Raw genomic sequence first — 17,763 nt, 5'->3', positions numbered from 1 at the left:
TATTACATGCCACAGGCAGAGAATAGGAGGGACCAAGGTGCTCCAGTGCCCAAGACCCCCACAATGGCAGGGAAATGATTTACCCAGATAATCCTGGCAAGTGACCCACATCTGCTCGCTGCAGAGAAAGACAAAAGAAACCCTAAGGTCACTGCCAATCTGATCTGGGGGAAACTTCTTTCCTGACCCCACATCTGGTGATAAATGAGACCCCGAGCATGTGAGCAAGAACTAGCCAGTCAAGCACCTGAGAGATTGCCACCTGAGAGCTCTGGCCCCTGCCTCAGTGTCCCATCTCCAGCCATGGCCATCCCTGATGCTTCAGAGCAAGGATATTAAAAAACCTTCCAGAATACATTGGGAGTGGCGTGGGGGTGAATCCCTTCCTGACCCCTGAAGGTGGCCAGCTGAAACCTTGAAGCATGAGCTTTAGGAACATAAGAAATAAATTTGAAGTGAGCCCCAGGGCTGCTGGGCCATGCCCCTTACCATCACAAGAAACCATCATGCAATCACACTCATACATTTGCCCTGCCCACTCTGAAAACTAATTAAATTGTTTGCCCCAACAACTCCTGGCTGTCCCAGAACTTTACCCCTCTGATGGTTAGAAGAAGTCTTCTAATTTGAAGCCTGAATTTGATCATGGCCAGTTTAAATCCATTTGTTCTTGTCCAACATTGTCCTCTAGCTTAAACAGCTTTTCACCCTCCCTGGTGTTTACTCCCCTGTGGTATTTATAGAATGTCTTATCCCCTCTCAGCCTTTTTTTTTTTGCTAGACTGAACAAGCCAAGCTCTTCCACTCTTTTCTCATGTTCATATCCTCCAGTCCCCTGATCATCCTAGTAGCTCTTCCCTATGTAAACAGAGTCAGGATGAGCTCTACCCTGACATCTGGTGGCGAGTCATGGTGGGTTGTGGAAAAGAACTTTGGGGGTGATCTCATTTGCACAGGCACACCCACCCTGCCTAAATGGTCACTTTGGCTGCTGTAGGAGCCCCAGTTTCTCCTTTATTGGGGCAGGAATAAGCTGTTATTATCCTGATTATGTGAATCAAGGACAGTGGAACTGTCCTTGGCCTTTTGTTATGATGGAGGGACTCACCATCAACTAAGCAGCACTCGCTAGGCAAGGGTCATGGGTTTCAAAACCCAGTGAAGAGAGAGAGGCTGGGGACAGGTATTAATACTTGGTGGTATGGGCCTCCTGGTGAGGGCCTTACATGCTAGTTGCACTTCCTCCTTTCTCCACTGTGGAATATCAGAGCTAATTTTGATTCTGTTAGGAGTCTAGTTACAGGCTGCTGAGCTGAATTCACTTTGGGCCAATGGTGCACCAGCACTGAGGCTCCCCTACTACAAGCTGAAATCACAAAAGAGCTAAACTTATTAAGAGCCGAAATCACTGGGTGTTGTGTTAAGTAGTGGGGGAGCCTGAAGATATATTACAGAGCAGTTTGCGGGACGGCTGGCAGAGCAGAGTGGCTGGTGGAGCAGAGCAGAGCTGCCTGGAGCAGCTTATAGGGACAGCTGGCAGAGTGGAGTGATTCATGGGATGGTTGGTGAAGCGGAGCGGAGCCACATGGAGAGGTGGGGCAATCAGCTTTGGACCATGTAAGGTGCCCCTTAACCCCCTCCCCCCATCTCAACCCAAGTTGGGAGGTAAAACTCTGCAGATAAACTTTTGAACTCTGGGGCTGTCCTGACCAGGGACAGAGACTTTTGGGTTGTTGGACTTTTGGTGATTTTGAGTTGCTGGACTCAAGAACCAAAGGGAAAGGACAAGCCCCAATTTGCTTGGGGTGGGGTTTTTCCTCACGGGTTGTGTTATGAATCCTGTTGGTGGTGTTTCCCCAGCATAATGCCACATTGTTTCTCTCTGTTATTAAAAGGCTTTTGCTACACTCAGACTCTGTGCTTGCAAGAGGGGAAGTATTGCCTCTTGGAGGAGCCCAGCGATGGTGGTATATATTTGTCCCAGGTCATTGGGTGGGGGCTTGAGCCGGTTTTGCTTTGTGTTATTGGAAATGGAACCCCTAGATACTGAACCTGGCCCTTGTAGCTGCCAACTCTGACAGGCAGAAGGGTTACACCTACACTTGTCCCAGTTTAAATTAGTCTTTCCTGGTAAACCATAATCGTACACAGTAATCCAAATGAGGTCTTACCAGTGCTTTGTATAATGGCATTAATACTTTATCTCTACTGGAAATGCCTTGCTTACTACATCCTAGGATCACATTTGCCTTTTTCATAGCCGCATCACACTGGTGACTCAGTCATCCTGTGACGAACCCACACACCCAGGTCTCTCTAGTCCTGTCATGTTCTACTGACGAACGCCCAGGTTGGTGCAGATATTCTTATTATTGGATGCAAAATGCATGACTTTGTACGACTGAATTTCTTCCCATTTTCTGTCATCCACTCTTCAGAGTACCCCATATCTTTCTGTGTAACATTCTGCTCCTCCTCTGTATTGACTATGCTTCCCAACTTCGTATCATCAGTGGGCCAAATCTTGACAGTCTTACTCAATCCTTGCACAGACAAAAAATCTCATTGATAACAAGGACTTCAGGATCTAGCCCAATAGGACTGTTTACATAAGTAAGGGTTGAAGGATTGGGTCTTTTTTTCTTTCATTAAACATAGTGGGCTCAATCATCAAATATGCCATGAAGCTGAAGGTCGGGTGAGTGGTGGTACCATTTGTTCCCTGCAGTCCAGGCCTGCTCTAACCTACGCTGGCTGGAACAGCTCTGTATGAGCTATCCCCAGGATCTCTGGACTGCTGTGATCCCTTGCTGTCTGTAGCATGTCCCCTCCCTGCCCCAAGTGCCTGAGGGTTGGGAGACCAAGCTGCATTAAGCTGGTGTAACTGAGTATTCCCCTACGCTGAGGGAATCCTTAACTGCCTGCTTCAGGATGCCCAAGACACCCTTTATGCTACTGGATCTGCAGAAAGGAGGCTTATGGCAAGGCACTCTTCACTTACTTACCCTTAAAAGTATTTATAATTAATACCTAATCAATTTTTATGATGTAAGATCAACAGACACATAGGGCTGGATCCTGGACAGTTTTACTTACATAAGCAGTCTTTCATCGCACAAGTAATCCTCCTTGCATGTGAGGTTTAGCCTCTCAGCAAGATTCTCTATGCACCCTCTGTTCATAAAGATGTCAAGAGTTTAAGTGCATATCAAAAGCTGGCCTCAAGTCCTTCCACATTTTTTTTCAGGAAGCATGGCTAATATTTATTGCAATATAAGGAGCCTGTCTCTATTCCAGAACTGTGTTAAGTTCCCTTGTTTATCTTTGCCTCTCCGGGAACACATATGGCACTATATAGCTTGCCAAAGTTTGAAAGGCCACATTGCATTTCACCTGTAGAAGAAGTGATCTTGAACAGGATTTGAATTCAGCACCTCTGCTTGGGTCAAATGCTGCTCTCATTTACACTACTGTAAACCCAGTGTTTGTCTTCAGTTCAGTGGAATGACTTCAGATTCATGCACCCTGTAACTGAGAGAAGAATATTGGCCCATTAGGTTTAGGCTTTGCTTCCTTATCTTCAGCTAGAAAATTCCAACCAATTTCCATCAAAGTCAATGGAAAGGCTCTCATTGATCTCAATGAGAGCTGAATCAAGTGATTAAAGGAGCACATCATTTGAAGCAGCTGTAGCCTTTCTAGTGCCATGCTTCATCTCAGATAGCAAGGCTTCAGTTTAAAAAGGTTGGTGACTTTTGATCATAATCTGCACAAAGTCTGTGCTGTAGTTTTAGCAAACTCTGAATAGGCTGGTTTTGTTTTGGACAATCCCAGGAAGGACTGAGTGATCTTAAGGCCTCGGTCCTGCAAACTGATCTGCATGTCAGACTCCTGCACTTACATTGATTAACTGCAAAGTTTGAGGTCCAAAGCACCATACGCCCAAAGAGCATTGCAGTTCTAGGTCAAGGTTAAAGTGATGGGTTTGAAAAGACGAGAGTTTAATGTGGTGGTATCCCACTTGTGTAGGTGGGAAGTACAAGAGACAGGGAGATTTTGGGATGGGAAGCATGAGAAAACCTGATTTTATGGATGAGGGAGGAGAGTGAGAGAGAGAACTTTTGATGTGAGGAAAGGTAAAGATGTGGGAGTATGGTGGGGGGAAGGAGAACATGAGAGAGGGAAAGAAGTTATTGAAAACTTGGGGGAAAATGAGGAAGAGAACACAGGCTAGGGAAAGAAAGAAAAGAGGTTTGAGGGGACAGAAGGAAAGGAGGAGCAAATATTGCATATATAAAAAAATGGGAGGAATAAACTGAAGACTGAGGAAAGGATAGAGAGAAGTAAAAAGGAGAAAGGAAATGAACAAGTGCTACAGAGACCCAAGCTAATTTTTTAAAAAGCATGCCTCTCAGAGTTCAGCTTTTTTGTTGAATAAAATTCTCCTTCCTGGTCCTCCAACACATTTTTGTAGTTTCACCTATGCAATACTTCCTTTTATACAGGCCAATAACAGCCTATAGCAGCAGTTGCATATACCTGTATGTCCTACGTATTCTACCTCTGAGGTAGGGCAGTTTGTACAGGTGCTGTGTACAGAACTTCATATAGATTTTGGCCAAAATGAACCACATATATGTTTCATTGAATGTAGAATATGCTTATTTTGAGGCGCAAATCCCACCCAGATGGCGTCCCTGTCCCCATACTTCACACCTTCACAGCTAGGCCAGCTGCAGATTTATTGTTCTGTTGGTTTTTTGCTGCTGGCAGAAATTGGGCTGTCAAGTTACTTGGTGTGGAGTGGCTTTACACTATTTTTCCAGGGTATGTCTGTGTGCTTGTCCCCTCAGAATGGGAACATAATATTGTATGACCAATAGAGCAGTAAATCCTATGCAACAATGAAATATTTTTTTTGAATTCAATCTCTTTGATGCAAGTCACATTTCCAAAGTCTGTTAGTCCATAGTTACTGTACTCTCATCCACCACTGCCTGATACAAGCACTCTGATGACAAATAGTGATCGATGCTGCAGCTTTGAGTTGAAGAAAGAGAAGTGACATTGGAGAGTAATGGAGGTTTCTGCTTCTCAAACACTGAGTTGAAGTGAACACGAGGACAGCAAGTACGGCTTACTCTGATTTCAAACAGAAGAACAGCATTTCTGTGCATATTGTATATGGCTTAACGCCAGAAGGGCTTATTTTATTAGTACCTCTTAAGGTTTGTATTAAGAGATTCTCTGTTGTAATAGCCCTGTTAGTCATTATTAGCATCATTCTTATTCATTATTTGTATTGTAGTAGCACCTAGGACTTCCAGTCATGGACCAGGACCCCATTGTGCTTGTTACTGTACAAATGCTGAACAAAAAAAAGATGGTCCCTGCCTGAAAGGGCTCAGTCTTGGTAGAGAAGGAGGGGTAAATTCTTAACAGAGATTAAAAAAAAAAAATCTACAGCACCCAGTTAATTGCAGGAGCTATATGTTAAATTTTTCATTTCAAATTAGTAATATGCATATTGAATTTATTGAAATGAACTCACTAATATGAAAGAAAAACTTGTACATGTGAAATGTCATACCATATTTGAAGAGAAATGGTATTTGAGGCATTAAATAGGTAATGGAATCCCATGGCCATCTGATCTAGTTTATTTTCAACACCTCTCTATCTGTAATCTTGGGCAAAAAGAGAGAGAAAAGCTGTTAGTGTGTATTGTAGGAGATACAGCTCCTCCAATCTGGAAACAGAAGTTGGTAGAAAATATGAAAGGTAAGCAGACAGCGAGTAGTTTTGAAGATTTAGGGTGAAATGCTGGCCCCATGAAATCAATGGGAGTTTTGCCATTGATTTCAGTGGGGCCAGGGCTTTAATGTTTAGGAAGTGATGCCTCTAGTTCATCATCTCTATGGAACATGCACCCAAGAATTGCAGATTCTCCTCATCTATTCCTATGCACGTCCCACTAAAGTCAATGTGAACAAGTCCAAAATTTGGCCCAGGACTTTTATTTGTGTTTTGGATTACCCAGCATGCACTTAGTTGAATCAGGCTTGGCTTTCACAAGTGGCATAAAATCTCTTTATGGAAAAGTCCTATAGAGTTTAATAGAGAACAGTTACCTTCCAGAAGAATTTTTAAACCAACCTATAGCATTCCAGATGCAGGATACGATTTTCTGTTAAAATCTGTAGGTTGACTTGAAAATTCTATAGAAAGGATAACATTCTTTTTAAACCCAATTCTGTAAGTTCATAGAACAATTTCTGTAGAAACCTAGCAGGGAGATATAGATGCCTAAGTTCTATGTAGCTATTGATTTCATTCATAAAAAAATTTGATAGACCTTTTCCATAAGAGTCAAAGTAAAATAAAACATTACTTGGAAGAAGTATAGAGAACTCAGTCAGATACATGTAGTTTAGGGGACAATCCAGACCTGGTATGAACTGATGCCACTTGCACTTGTCCTTGCTGAACCTCATCAGCTTTCTTTTGGCTGAATCCTCCAATTTGTCTAGGTCCCTCTGTAGCCTATGCCTACCCTCCAGCGTATCTACCTCTCCTCCCAGTTTAGTGTCATCTGCAAACTTGCTGAGGGTGCAGTCCACACCATCCTCCAGATAATTTATGAAAATATTGAACAAAACCGGCCCCAGGACCAACCCTTGGGGCACTCCACTTGATACCGGCTGCCAACTAGACATGGAGCCATGGATCACTACCCTTTGAGCCTGACAATCTAGCCAGCTTTCTGTCCACCTTATAGTCCATTCATCCAGCGCATACTTCTTTAACCTGCTGGCAAGAATACTGTGGGAGATAGTGTCAAAAGCTTTGCTAAAGTCAAGGAACATATATTCCTTTATCTCCTGGCTCTGTTATTTATCTCATGAACGTCTCTATTACGTATGCGATATCTAGATGTGTGAGTTGTAATACAGCTGCATTGGGTTGCACTATCATCTCATGATGGTGCAACACTACATGTAATGCAACAGATGACACTTACGGTAGTGGTACAACAATGATTTTTGGATTATAGTGCTTTTTTATTTCAAGTGCAAATCCAAAATAAAATGAAGGAAAGTGGAGCTAACATTTAAATAGAAATGCTAGTACCTGTAATCCTTAGGGCTCACTGACCCACCATCCTAAATGTTAGTACTGTCTTTGGTGCATTTCTCGGTTGGCTTTTAATTCAACAATTAAATACAAATAAAGATGAGCCTTTTCAATTTTTTTGATTAACAGTAAAACTAATAGTTAGACAAATAAAAATTAAGACTCAACCTGGCACAATTTAAAGCGGACGCCAGCAAGATTTAACAAATGGCCACATTCCCAGACTGTTCAGGGCATTATGTCTAGTGGCATATGTAGGTGAAGGACTGGAAACTACTAAAATATCTGACCAAAACCAATTGGTTAGTACAAAAATGGTGCATGAACCTTGTATCCAGGAAAGACTGCCAAGTTCATTCTCTCCTTTTAAAAAAATAGAGAGAATATCTCAAGGACAAAAAGTTAACTTTCAATAGAGCTGCTTAAGAATTTTTCTTCTCTCATTACAGTAAAGGATCGTGATCCTTTGGTCACAGAAAACTACAGTCACACCCCCTGACATAGTGGAAGATCACCATTTGGCACACTGAACATAAAGCTAAAAAATATATGTGCATGTATGCATATATTGTGGCAAGATGGCCAATGTTAGTATGGTGGGTCCTGCACTTTTCTTGACAGGGGGGCTAAGATACCACCCCTTGCCCCTGCTCTTGGGCCACTGAGGTCCCTGCTAGTAGCCCGGGAAGGTGGTAGAGGAGGGAAGCAGGAGAGGGGTCTGGGTTTGCTCCTCACTCTGAGCCCCAGCCCCTCTCAACCCCTGCAGGTTCTTACCGCCTTCCCCCTTGGGTGGGGAACCTTCAGTCTTTAGGCACTGGGGGAGGGTCTCCCTTACCTCAGTTCTCTGGTCTTTCAGCTCCCACCTCACCTCTGACTGCCTGAAGCAGGGGGGTTTATTAGGTTCCTGACAGGGCCTTAATTGACTACAGGTACTTCAATTAACTGATAGCAACCCTCCCTAATCTACAGGGAACCATACCTTAATTAGCCTAGGGCTTATATATTTCCCCTCGACCACTCTAGCACTGCTCCCTGGCCCTTCTGTATCACAATATATATATAAATAAAATTATTTAATAAAATAATAAAAGAATACAGAAAGTCAGCTAATTTTGCATTACATTTAAGTCACCCTAAGTGCACTCTTCTAGTGTAAGAATGTAGGTGGGGAAATTCAAGCCAGCTACCTTATTATACTCCACTGGTCTTCATTCCTTTGGCCACAAGAGAATGAAGGCTAAGTGTGAAATCCTGTCCCCACTGATGCTAATTGCAAAACTCTCATTGATTTTAGTGGAATTAAGATTTCACCCCAAGTAACTGAGCAGATCATGTACATTTAAAAAAAATTCTTATCCTGATAAACTTCTGAAACTTGATCAGTGAGGGGATAGTAAAGAAGATGAGTGTCAAAGTGGCAGACTCGATGGTCTTTCTCTGAAATTTATTCAGATAAATAATCTGTAATATTTAAGAGCTCTTCAGCCTTTGAAACGAGACACAGGATTTTGTGAGACTTTAGCTATAAAGGGAGGCATGGGAACTGTAATGATAGTGACTGGCTCATTCTTCAGCTGGAAAGTGTATTAATGCACTCCCCTCTTTAAATTATATACACATGAACTCTTTGTAGCACTTAGGCAAGCCATACTTTATTTTGGTTATCTAAATAAAAACTGAGATGTGAAGGGTTGCTCTAGGTAATATGTGACTGAAGAAAGATTTAATAGGAAAAAATATATTGAAGTTGAAGAATTTATTTTAAATGAAAAAGCTCCTTTTTGAGACAGTTACAGAAACAAGACTATAACATGGTTAAAAAAAGAACTAGATAAGTTCATGGAGGATAGGTCCATCAATGGCTATTAGCCAGGATGGGCAGGAATGGTGTCTGTAGCCTCTGTTTGCCAGAAGCTGGGAATGGGCGACAGGGGATGGATCACTTGATGACTACCCGTTCTGTTCATTCCCTCTGGGGCACCTGGCACTGGCCACTGTCGGAAGACAGGATACTGAGCTAGATGGTCCTTTAGTCTGACCCAGTAAGTCCATTCTTATGTTCTTAACAAATTTAATTGTATAGTGTATGGGTAAAATCCTGAAGTCCTGGTGTTGCCAACGCCAGGTATTCAAAATTCATAAGTCGCATCAAAATCATGAGACTCTGTTTTATTTTCATCTTAGATTTTTAAGTCATTTTCGTTTCTTTAATGACCTTCTGGTTATTAAACCTTTAGATGCACTTGGGTCACATTTTCAATGTTTTATTTACAACCATGTGGGCTAGAAACTTTCTTTTTTAAATGAAAGCTGAGCTTCTCAAGTAACCACATGACTCCAGGAGCTCATACTTTAAGTAGAACACCAAATACTGTGAGACTTGCAAAAAATTTACATTAGTTGGCACCTCTGAAGTTCTTATTCAAGCAAAACTCCTTTGAAAAGGCCTTGCCTGAGTAAGAATAAAGACTGAGTAAGGACGTTAAGATTTGGTGATATGTTATTATGTGGAGAAGAGCCACTTGATGGGAAAAGATTTAGATTTATTTAGTGTGTAGTAAACTCCAAAGACTCAGCACATTTGTTTCACAGCGTAGTAAATACACAGTGCAATGAACAGGGATTTTACTTAATGGAACGTGCATAGTTAAAACCTGCTGTGAAGAAATTCATACATGTGGCTTTGTAGTGAATATCTCTTCTAACTCCATGTTCTCTTTTAAAATTTTCTCTCTTTGGATAGTGAATGGTCCATCACTGAATCATGTTAAATGCCCATGTATAAAACAAACTTGACTTGAAAGAAAGCTTTCCCCATCCTGCTCATGGCACCATTCTGAAAGTCTGTGTGGTGATGAGAAGCGCTACCATCTGTTTCAGTCAGTTTGAAAAGAAATTCTGGGGCCCAAGGCTGCCCTTTTGAGAATCCAGGAGTTTAACACAAAAATCTCAACAGATCCCTGAATTTGACTAAGCAGGGGAAGTCATTCTTTTTATGTCTCCCAGTCATGCCTTTTAATTTAACTACATAGACTTTAATTGGCTCAAAATAACAACGACAAGAAAATGAAGTAATAACCAAATAATGCAGAGGTTAATGTGACAGACTCATGGATACTGAACAGCGCCTTACGTTACACAAGCTGTCTTGTTGATTTCTTCCATCAACCTAGCTACCACCTAGCAGGGCGGTGGATTAACTATAGCAACAGGAGAACACCTCCCATCACTGTCATGAGTGGCTATGCCGAAGCACTACAGTGGTGCAGCTGTACTGCCCTAGCATTTCAAGTGTAGACCAGTGATAAGTCTTATTGAAAGTCAATGGGATGGGCTTCAAAATGCCTCGGTCACTTTTGAAAATGGGACCTATGCTCCTAAGTCACTTAGGCACCTTTGAAAATTGTATGCTAGTCAAGATTAGGGATCTAGATCCTTAGTTTATTCAAACATTCCATTGGCTGGGAACTGCGGCCAATTGGAGCTGCGAGGGCAGTGCCTGAAGGCAGAGGCAGCGTGCAGAGCTGCCTGGCCATGCCTCCATCTAGCAGCTGAGAGAGGGGGATGTTGCTGCTTCCAGGGAGCCACCCCAGAGAAGCGCCACCCAGAGCTCGCCTCACCCCATCCTGTGCCCCAACCCTCTGCTCCCTCCCACACTCAAACTCTGCTGCTGGGGGATGGGGGAGGTGCGGAGCCAGGTAGGGAGCCTGCTGGCCCTGCCAACCTGCCCCCCGCACCAGCAGGAGTCCTGGGCCACGGGCCGCCGCCTGCCCCTCCCCAGCACCCAGGCCACCCTCCCCCAGCACCCACTGGGGCCCCGGGCAGCCCCCTCCCCTCCCAAGTTTTATTTATGGGTATTTTTTGTAAAAGTCATGGACAGGTCACGGGCCATGAATTTTTGTTTACTGCCCGTGACCTGTCTGTGACTTTTACTAGAAATATCTGTGACTAAAATGAAGCCTTACTCATGAATGATAGATTTCAAGATTCTAAGGAAAGGAAGGAGTGAGAGCTACAGAATAAGGACAAGGGACTTCAAAAAAGTAGACTTTAATAAACTCAGAACTGGCAGGTAAGGACCCCTGGGAAGAAAATCTAAGGGAAAAAAGGAGTTCAGGAGAGCTGGCAGTTTCTCAAAGAGACAATATTAAAGTCACAACAGCAAACTATCCAAATGTCAAGGAAAGATAGGAAAAGAGCTCCATCAGGAGCTCTGTAATGACCTGAAAATCAAAAAGGAAACCTACAAAAAGTGAAAACACGGACAAATTGCTAAGGAGGAGTACAAAAGAATAGCATAACAGTGAAAGGAGAAAATCAGAAAAGTTAAGGTACAAAATGAGTTACACCTAGCAAGGAACATAAAAGACAATAAGAAGAGGTTCTATAAATAGAAGCACAGGAAAGATAAAGGAAAGTGTATGTCCACTACTTAATGGGAAAAAGAGAGCTAATAATGGATGACATCAAGATGGCTGAGGTGTTAACGCCTGTTTTGCCTCAGTCTTCACTAACCAGGTCAATTGTAACCAGATCTTAACACAACTAATTTTAGCAACAAGGGGAAAGGCACGCAAGCCAGAATAGGGAAAGAACAGGTTAAAGAATATTTAGATAAGTTAGATATATTAAAGTCTGCAGGGCCTGATGAAATTCACTCTAGGGTATTTAAGGAACTAGCTGAAGCAACCTCTGAACTTTTAGCGATTATCTTTAAGAACTCATGGAGGATCGGTGAGGTCCCAGAGGACAGGAGAAGGCAAAACATAGTACCTATCTTTACAAAAAGGAGCAAAGAGGATTTGGGGAATTATAGTCCAGTCAGCCTAACTTTGATACCTGGAAAGATATTGGAACAATTATTAAACAATCAATTTGCAGGCATTTAGAGGATAATAGCCAACATTGATTTCTCAAGAACAAATCATGCCAAACCAACCTAACTTCCTTCTTTGACAGGGTCACTGGCCTAGTATATAGGGTTGGGTGACCAGGTGCCAGGTGTTCTGGTTGAAAACCCAGGTTGAAAAGTGACTCTGGCGGCTCCAGTCAGCACCAGCGACCGGGCTGTTAAAGGGCTGGTCAGCGGTGCTGTGGCGCTAAGGCAGGCTAGTCCCTACCTGTCTTGGTACCGTTCTGTGCCCTGGAAGTGACCAGCAGGTCCAGGTCCTAGGCAGGGGTGGGGGTCAGGGGAGGCCACAGGGCTCCGTGCACTGCTCCTGCCCCGAGCACCAGCTCTGCACTCCCATTGGCCGGTTCCCAGCAAATGGGAGCTGGGGGTGGTGGTGCCTGTGGGCGAGAGCAGCACATGGAACCTCCTGCCCCTCTCCATCTCCCCCTGCCTAGGACCCGGACCTGCTGGCTGCTTCCAGGGCATCCGCAGTGCAGTGCCAGGGCAGACAGGCAGCCTGCCTTAGTTCCCCCACTTCGCCACTGACTGGGAGCCACCTGAGGAAAGCCCGTGCCCCAACCCCAAGCCCCAACCCCCTGCCACATTCCTGAGCTCCCCCCAAACCTGGAGCACCCTCCTGTACCCCAAACCCCTCATCCCTGGCTCCAACCCAGAGCTTGCACCCCAACCCCCTGCCTCAACCTGCAGCCTCCTCCCACTCTCCGAAACTCTCGGCCCCATCCCCCAGCCTGTAGACCCCTCCTGCACTCCAGACCCTTCAGCCCCACCCCAGAGCCCACACCCCCAGCCTGAGCCCTTACCCTCTCCCACACCCCAACTCCCTGCCCCAGTCCAGAGCCCCTCCCTCACCCTGAACCCCTCATTTCTGGCCCCACCCTGGAGCCCGCACCCCAAGGCAGAGCCCTCACCCCCTCCTGTACTCCAACCCCCTGCCCCAGCCCAGTGAAAGTGAGTGAGGGTTGAGGAGAGCGAGCCACCAAGGGAGGGGGAATGTAGTGTGTGGGGGCAGGGCCTCAGGAAGGGCCGGAGCAGGGGTAGGACCTCGGGAAGGGGTGGGGCTAGGGTGTTCGGTTTTGTGCGACTAGAAAGTTGGCAACCCTAATGTAGGGAGGAAGATGTAGATGTGATATAACTTGATTTTAGTTAGGCTTTTGACACAGTCCCACATTACATTCTCATAGAGAAATGTGGTCTAGATTAAATTACTATAAGGTGGGTGCATAACTGGCTGAAAGACTTTATTCAAAGAGTAATTATCACTCTCAACTTGGGATGTAGTGGGGTACCACAGGGGTCTGTCCTGGGTCTGGTACTAGTCAATATTTTCATTAATGACTTTGTTAATGGAATGGAGAGTATACTTATAAAATTTGCGGATGACACAAAGCTGGAAGACATGGCAAGCACTCTGGAGGCCAGGATTAGAATTCAAAACAACCTTGAGAATTTGGAGAATTGATCTGAAATCAGCAAGATGAAATTCTATAAAGACAAGTGCAATGTATTACACTTAGGAAGGAAAAATCAAATGAAGAAATACCAAATGGGGGACAATTGGCAAGGCAGTAGAACTGCTGAAAAGGAGCTGGTGGTTATAGTGGATTACAAACTGAATATAAGCCAACAATGTGATGCAGCTGCAGAAAAGGCAAATATCATTCTTGGATGTATTAATAAGGAGTGTCCTATGTAAGCCATGGGAGGTAATTGCCTCACCGTGCTCTACACTGGTGAGTCATCAGTTGGAATACTGTGTCCAGTTCTGGGGATCACACTTTAAGAGGTGGACAAATATGAGAGGGTCTAGAGGACAGCTTCAAAGATGATAAAAGGTTTAGAAAACCTGATCTATGAGGAACAGTTTAAAAAAGTGGGCATATTTAGTCTTGAGAAAAGAAGACAGAGGGGGGATGTAATAACCGCCTGCAAATATGTTTTAGGGCTCTGATTAAGAGGATGTGATCAGTTGTTCTGTATATCCACTGAAGCCAGGACAAAAAGTGATTGGCTTAATCTGCAGCAAGGGAGATTTAGGTTAGATGTTAGGAAAAACTTTCTACCTGCAAGGGTAGTTAAATACTGGAATACATATCAAAGAGAAATTGTGGTATGGAATCCCTATCATCGGAGGTATTTAAGAACAGGTTAGACAAAAGCCTGTCAGGGATGTCTAGGTATACTTGGTACTGCCTCAGCACGGGGGGATGGACTTGATGACCTCTCAAGGTCCCTTGTAGCCGTACATTTCTATGATTCTATGAAGTACAATGCAACAATAAATAAAATCATCTGTACCTTTCATTGCTTCCGGTCTCCGCATTTATTTACATTAGAAATACAATGTCCTGACTTAAAGAAAAAGAGTACTTTGTGGCACCTTAGAGACTAACAAATTTATTTGAACATAAGCTTTCATGAGCTACAGCTCATGCTCAGATAAATTTGTTAGTCTCTAAGGTGCCACAAGTCCTCCTTTTCTTTTTGCAGATACAAACTTACACGGCTGCTACTCTGAAACATGTCCTGACTTGCCCCTTTTTCCTCCTGGGTTTTGACACCTAGGGAGGTTTTGAAGGCTGACATCATGGAACGTTCATCACTGGAGTTTGAAACCTGAGCTGCAGCTGTCTGACCTATAAATTTAGCGGCACTTGAATTCAGTGGTGCTACTGCAGGTTTACACCAATGTAACTGAGATCAGAATATGGTGTCTCATAGACCCAGAGAACATTTCGTGCACATTATAGAGCCAAATATAGTACTGCTTAGGGCTTCCCATCTTCAAGAGGCTTGTCAGGGTCTATAAGAACCAGAGGAAAATAATGACTTTTAAAATGTGTTGGCTTTAGTTAAACTTGCCTGGATTTGTGAGAGTATTGAATGTGGAGAACGTGGTTTCAAAGCTTACGTCTACTCCCTGGTGGGTTCTCACAGGCTCATTCAGTTTTAGGGTTCATCTCCTTCAACTGTCTCTCATTTTAGATCTACGTTTACCTCTCCCTGCCCCCGCCATAAATGTAGGGCCCAGCCTGCAAAGTCCAGTCTCTCTTCTGCAAGGTATTGAACACATCCTCTGAATTGCCCAATGCCCTCAATGCCTTTGCAGGATTAGGCCTTTACTATTATCTCACTTTTTTATTTTTATAAATAAGTCACATGAGGAAGGTGCAATTATGAAATTAAGATTACAGAAAATATTACTTATGTTTAAATCCCAATCCCAACCAAATCCTACATAATTTTAAACTTCCACTGCTAATAGTTTTCTGATATCCCCTCTTTGAAACAAAGTTCTGCTATCTGATTAACCTGCATAAATGTAAGGTGAATTAATGTTCTTGGGTGGAGATACTTTGGATTTACACTGAGAGTAGAATTTGGCCCTTAATATTTTTTCACACAGTTAGTACTAAAACTATGGGATGATATGAAATTCTGACCTCATGACCTCCAATTTTGCACTGCTGTAAATTAAATCCACATCTTTCCTTCTGTTTTTAATTCACCCTGCTATGCTGGTATTGTAGCTGATATTGTCTTTAATTAGTAGATCACCAAACACTGGGTTGAGGATGGAGTTACAGATCTCTTCTGAATTCCCTAGCTTAAAAATCAAAACCTTATTTTGGTTTAATGGCATTTTTGTGTACAGATATTTAAGGAAAATGATTAGAAATGAAGAATAAATATTTGTGACACAGCTGGCACCACATGAACAAATTATTAGAAAAAATAACATTTATTAATAGCCATTGAGACCTAAAGTCAGTGTAACTGTCATGGTTAAAAAACATTGTAAATCCTGATGTGGTTGCATAAATAATTGGCTCACAACAAACCAGACATTATCTATTCTGTCGGTGGGGTGCAATTCACAGAAAACCCTATTTACTTCATTTTGTTGAGCACATGCAGGAATACTCCACTTCAGTCCAATTTGGAATTTAGATGCACTGAATCCTTGATCAGTTCTTTCCACTAACAGGAAGCTGCATCAGCTTGCACTTATTGCCAAGTTTAGTTCCCACTTCACTCCCATGGGTCACCATGGAGACATTTCTCACTGGAACAGCTCATTTTAAATATTAGATTTCAGCCTTCGAGCATATATTGCACGTTTACAGTTGCTGTAGCTTTAGAACATCTGCTTTTTCATAGCAAAAAAAAAAATTGCTTCACGAAAGTTTAAAAAGTCCAAATAATAGATTTGGCATTGCTTGTTTGTTCCACTAGTAACAAGCTACATTGTAGAGAGGGGTCCATCTATAAATACTTTAATGTTATTTAATAAATTATGGTGCACTTTATAGCATACTTCATAATAAAATTAAACATATTTGCATTTAACAGGCGCACACGTTGTTTTAACAATATCTCCATATTACATGCTTTGTAACAGCTTGTTATAGCATCATCTGTTAGGAATTTACTATGTATGGTTTTTTTTTACAAAAAAATAAAAAGAAATGCTTTCTAATAAGATACAAAGGAATGTAGCTGCATCTAATGACCATTTCACAAATATGAATAAAGCATTTATAAAGGGAACCTTAATTTAAAGTGCCATTTAAATATTGACCTTACTCACCAGGAACTGGGCTTGTCTTTTGTTGTCAGCTGCAAAGCCATCCTAAAAAGGACCCTTAATAAAGTAGCTTTCCCCCTTCAGTCATTATTGGCCATGTTATGAGTGTGAATGCAATTAAATTTGCTGTTGGGCTGGGCTCTTGTGAATGTAGAGTAATCAGTTAATTTTAATGAAGAAGTATCCCCAGCATTCGGTACAAAGGGTGTTTTGGAAATGCCATGCAGCGAATTGTGATGAAGATGTGCTGTATCAGGGCTTTGCCTGCTTTGATAAATAGCAGCTTTTCAAAATCTTGTTTAACAAATAGCTACCTTCTCCTCGACTTTTTTTCCCCACTCTGATCATCAAAGTACAAAATAATTAGTTTAAACCACTGCTCAGAAAGCAGCCAGATCCATGGAGGATGCTGGAAAAGCTAACCAAATGCTGCATTCTGGGCCCAATACTGAGCATTTTTGTGCATCCCCCCTGTGAGGTGCTGAGTACCCTCAACTTCCATTTATGTCAGGGGGAGTGAGGGCGTCAAGCAGCTTGCAGGATTGGGCCCTCTGTTACAAAGAGGTAAACCTGCTCTGTTTAACAGTGTATCAAAAGGGTCTGTGCATGCTTATAAATATATGATGCTGTAAGGATTATCTTATTTTTTCTAAAAAAGACCGAGATTCAAGCAAGATGGTTTACATCTGTTGTTATTTAATCCAAGTAAAAATACTAATGTTTTAAGGAAAGAAAAATATTAATGATTTTTTTTAGGATTAAAGTAACGTTATTGTGGGTTATTTTTAAAGGTCTTGTTCCTTTATGAACCAGGTATGTTAGAGCCCCAGTTACAAAACCTAATGGTTTATGCACTGAGAGTGTGAGAATGGCCTGAGAGCCTGGTGGGTAAGCCACTCTCCTGGAAGGGGAAAAGCCCAAGTACGGATCCCTTTCCCCACATCAGGCAGAGAGGGGAATTAAACTGGCATCTCCCACATCTGTGATGAGTGTCCCACCCATGTCCTCCCCTGTCCCTGGCTCTTGCCCCTCTCCCTCACCACTTGTTGCTAACTTCCCTGTCTTCTGCACCACTCTTCGCTTGTCCCCCCTTCCTGCTTCTAAGTTCACTTCCTCTCAAACTCTTCCCCTT

This window comes from Lepidochelys kempii, chromosome 3 (assembly GCF_965140265.1).
Source record: "Lepidochelys kempii isolate rLepKem1 chromosome 3, rLepKem1.hap2, whole genome shotgun sequence".
Taxonomy (NCBI): domain Eukaryota; kingdom Metazoa; phylum Chordata; order Testudines; family Cheloniidae; genus Lepidochelys; species Lepidochelys kempii.
This window is presented reverse-complemented; position numbering follows the sequence as displayed.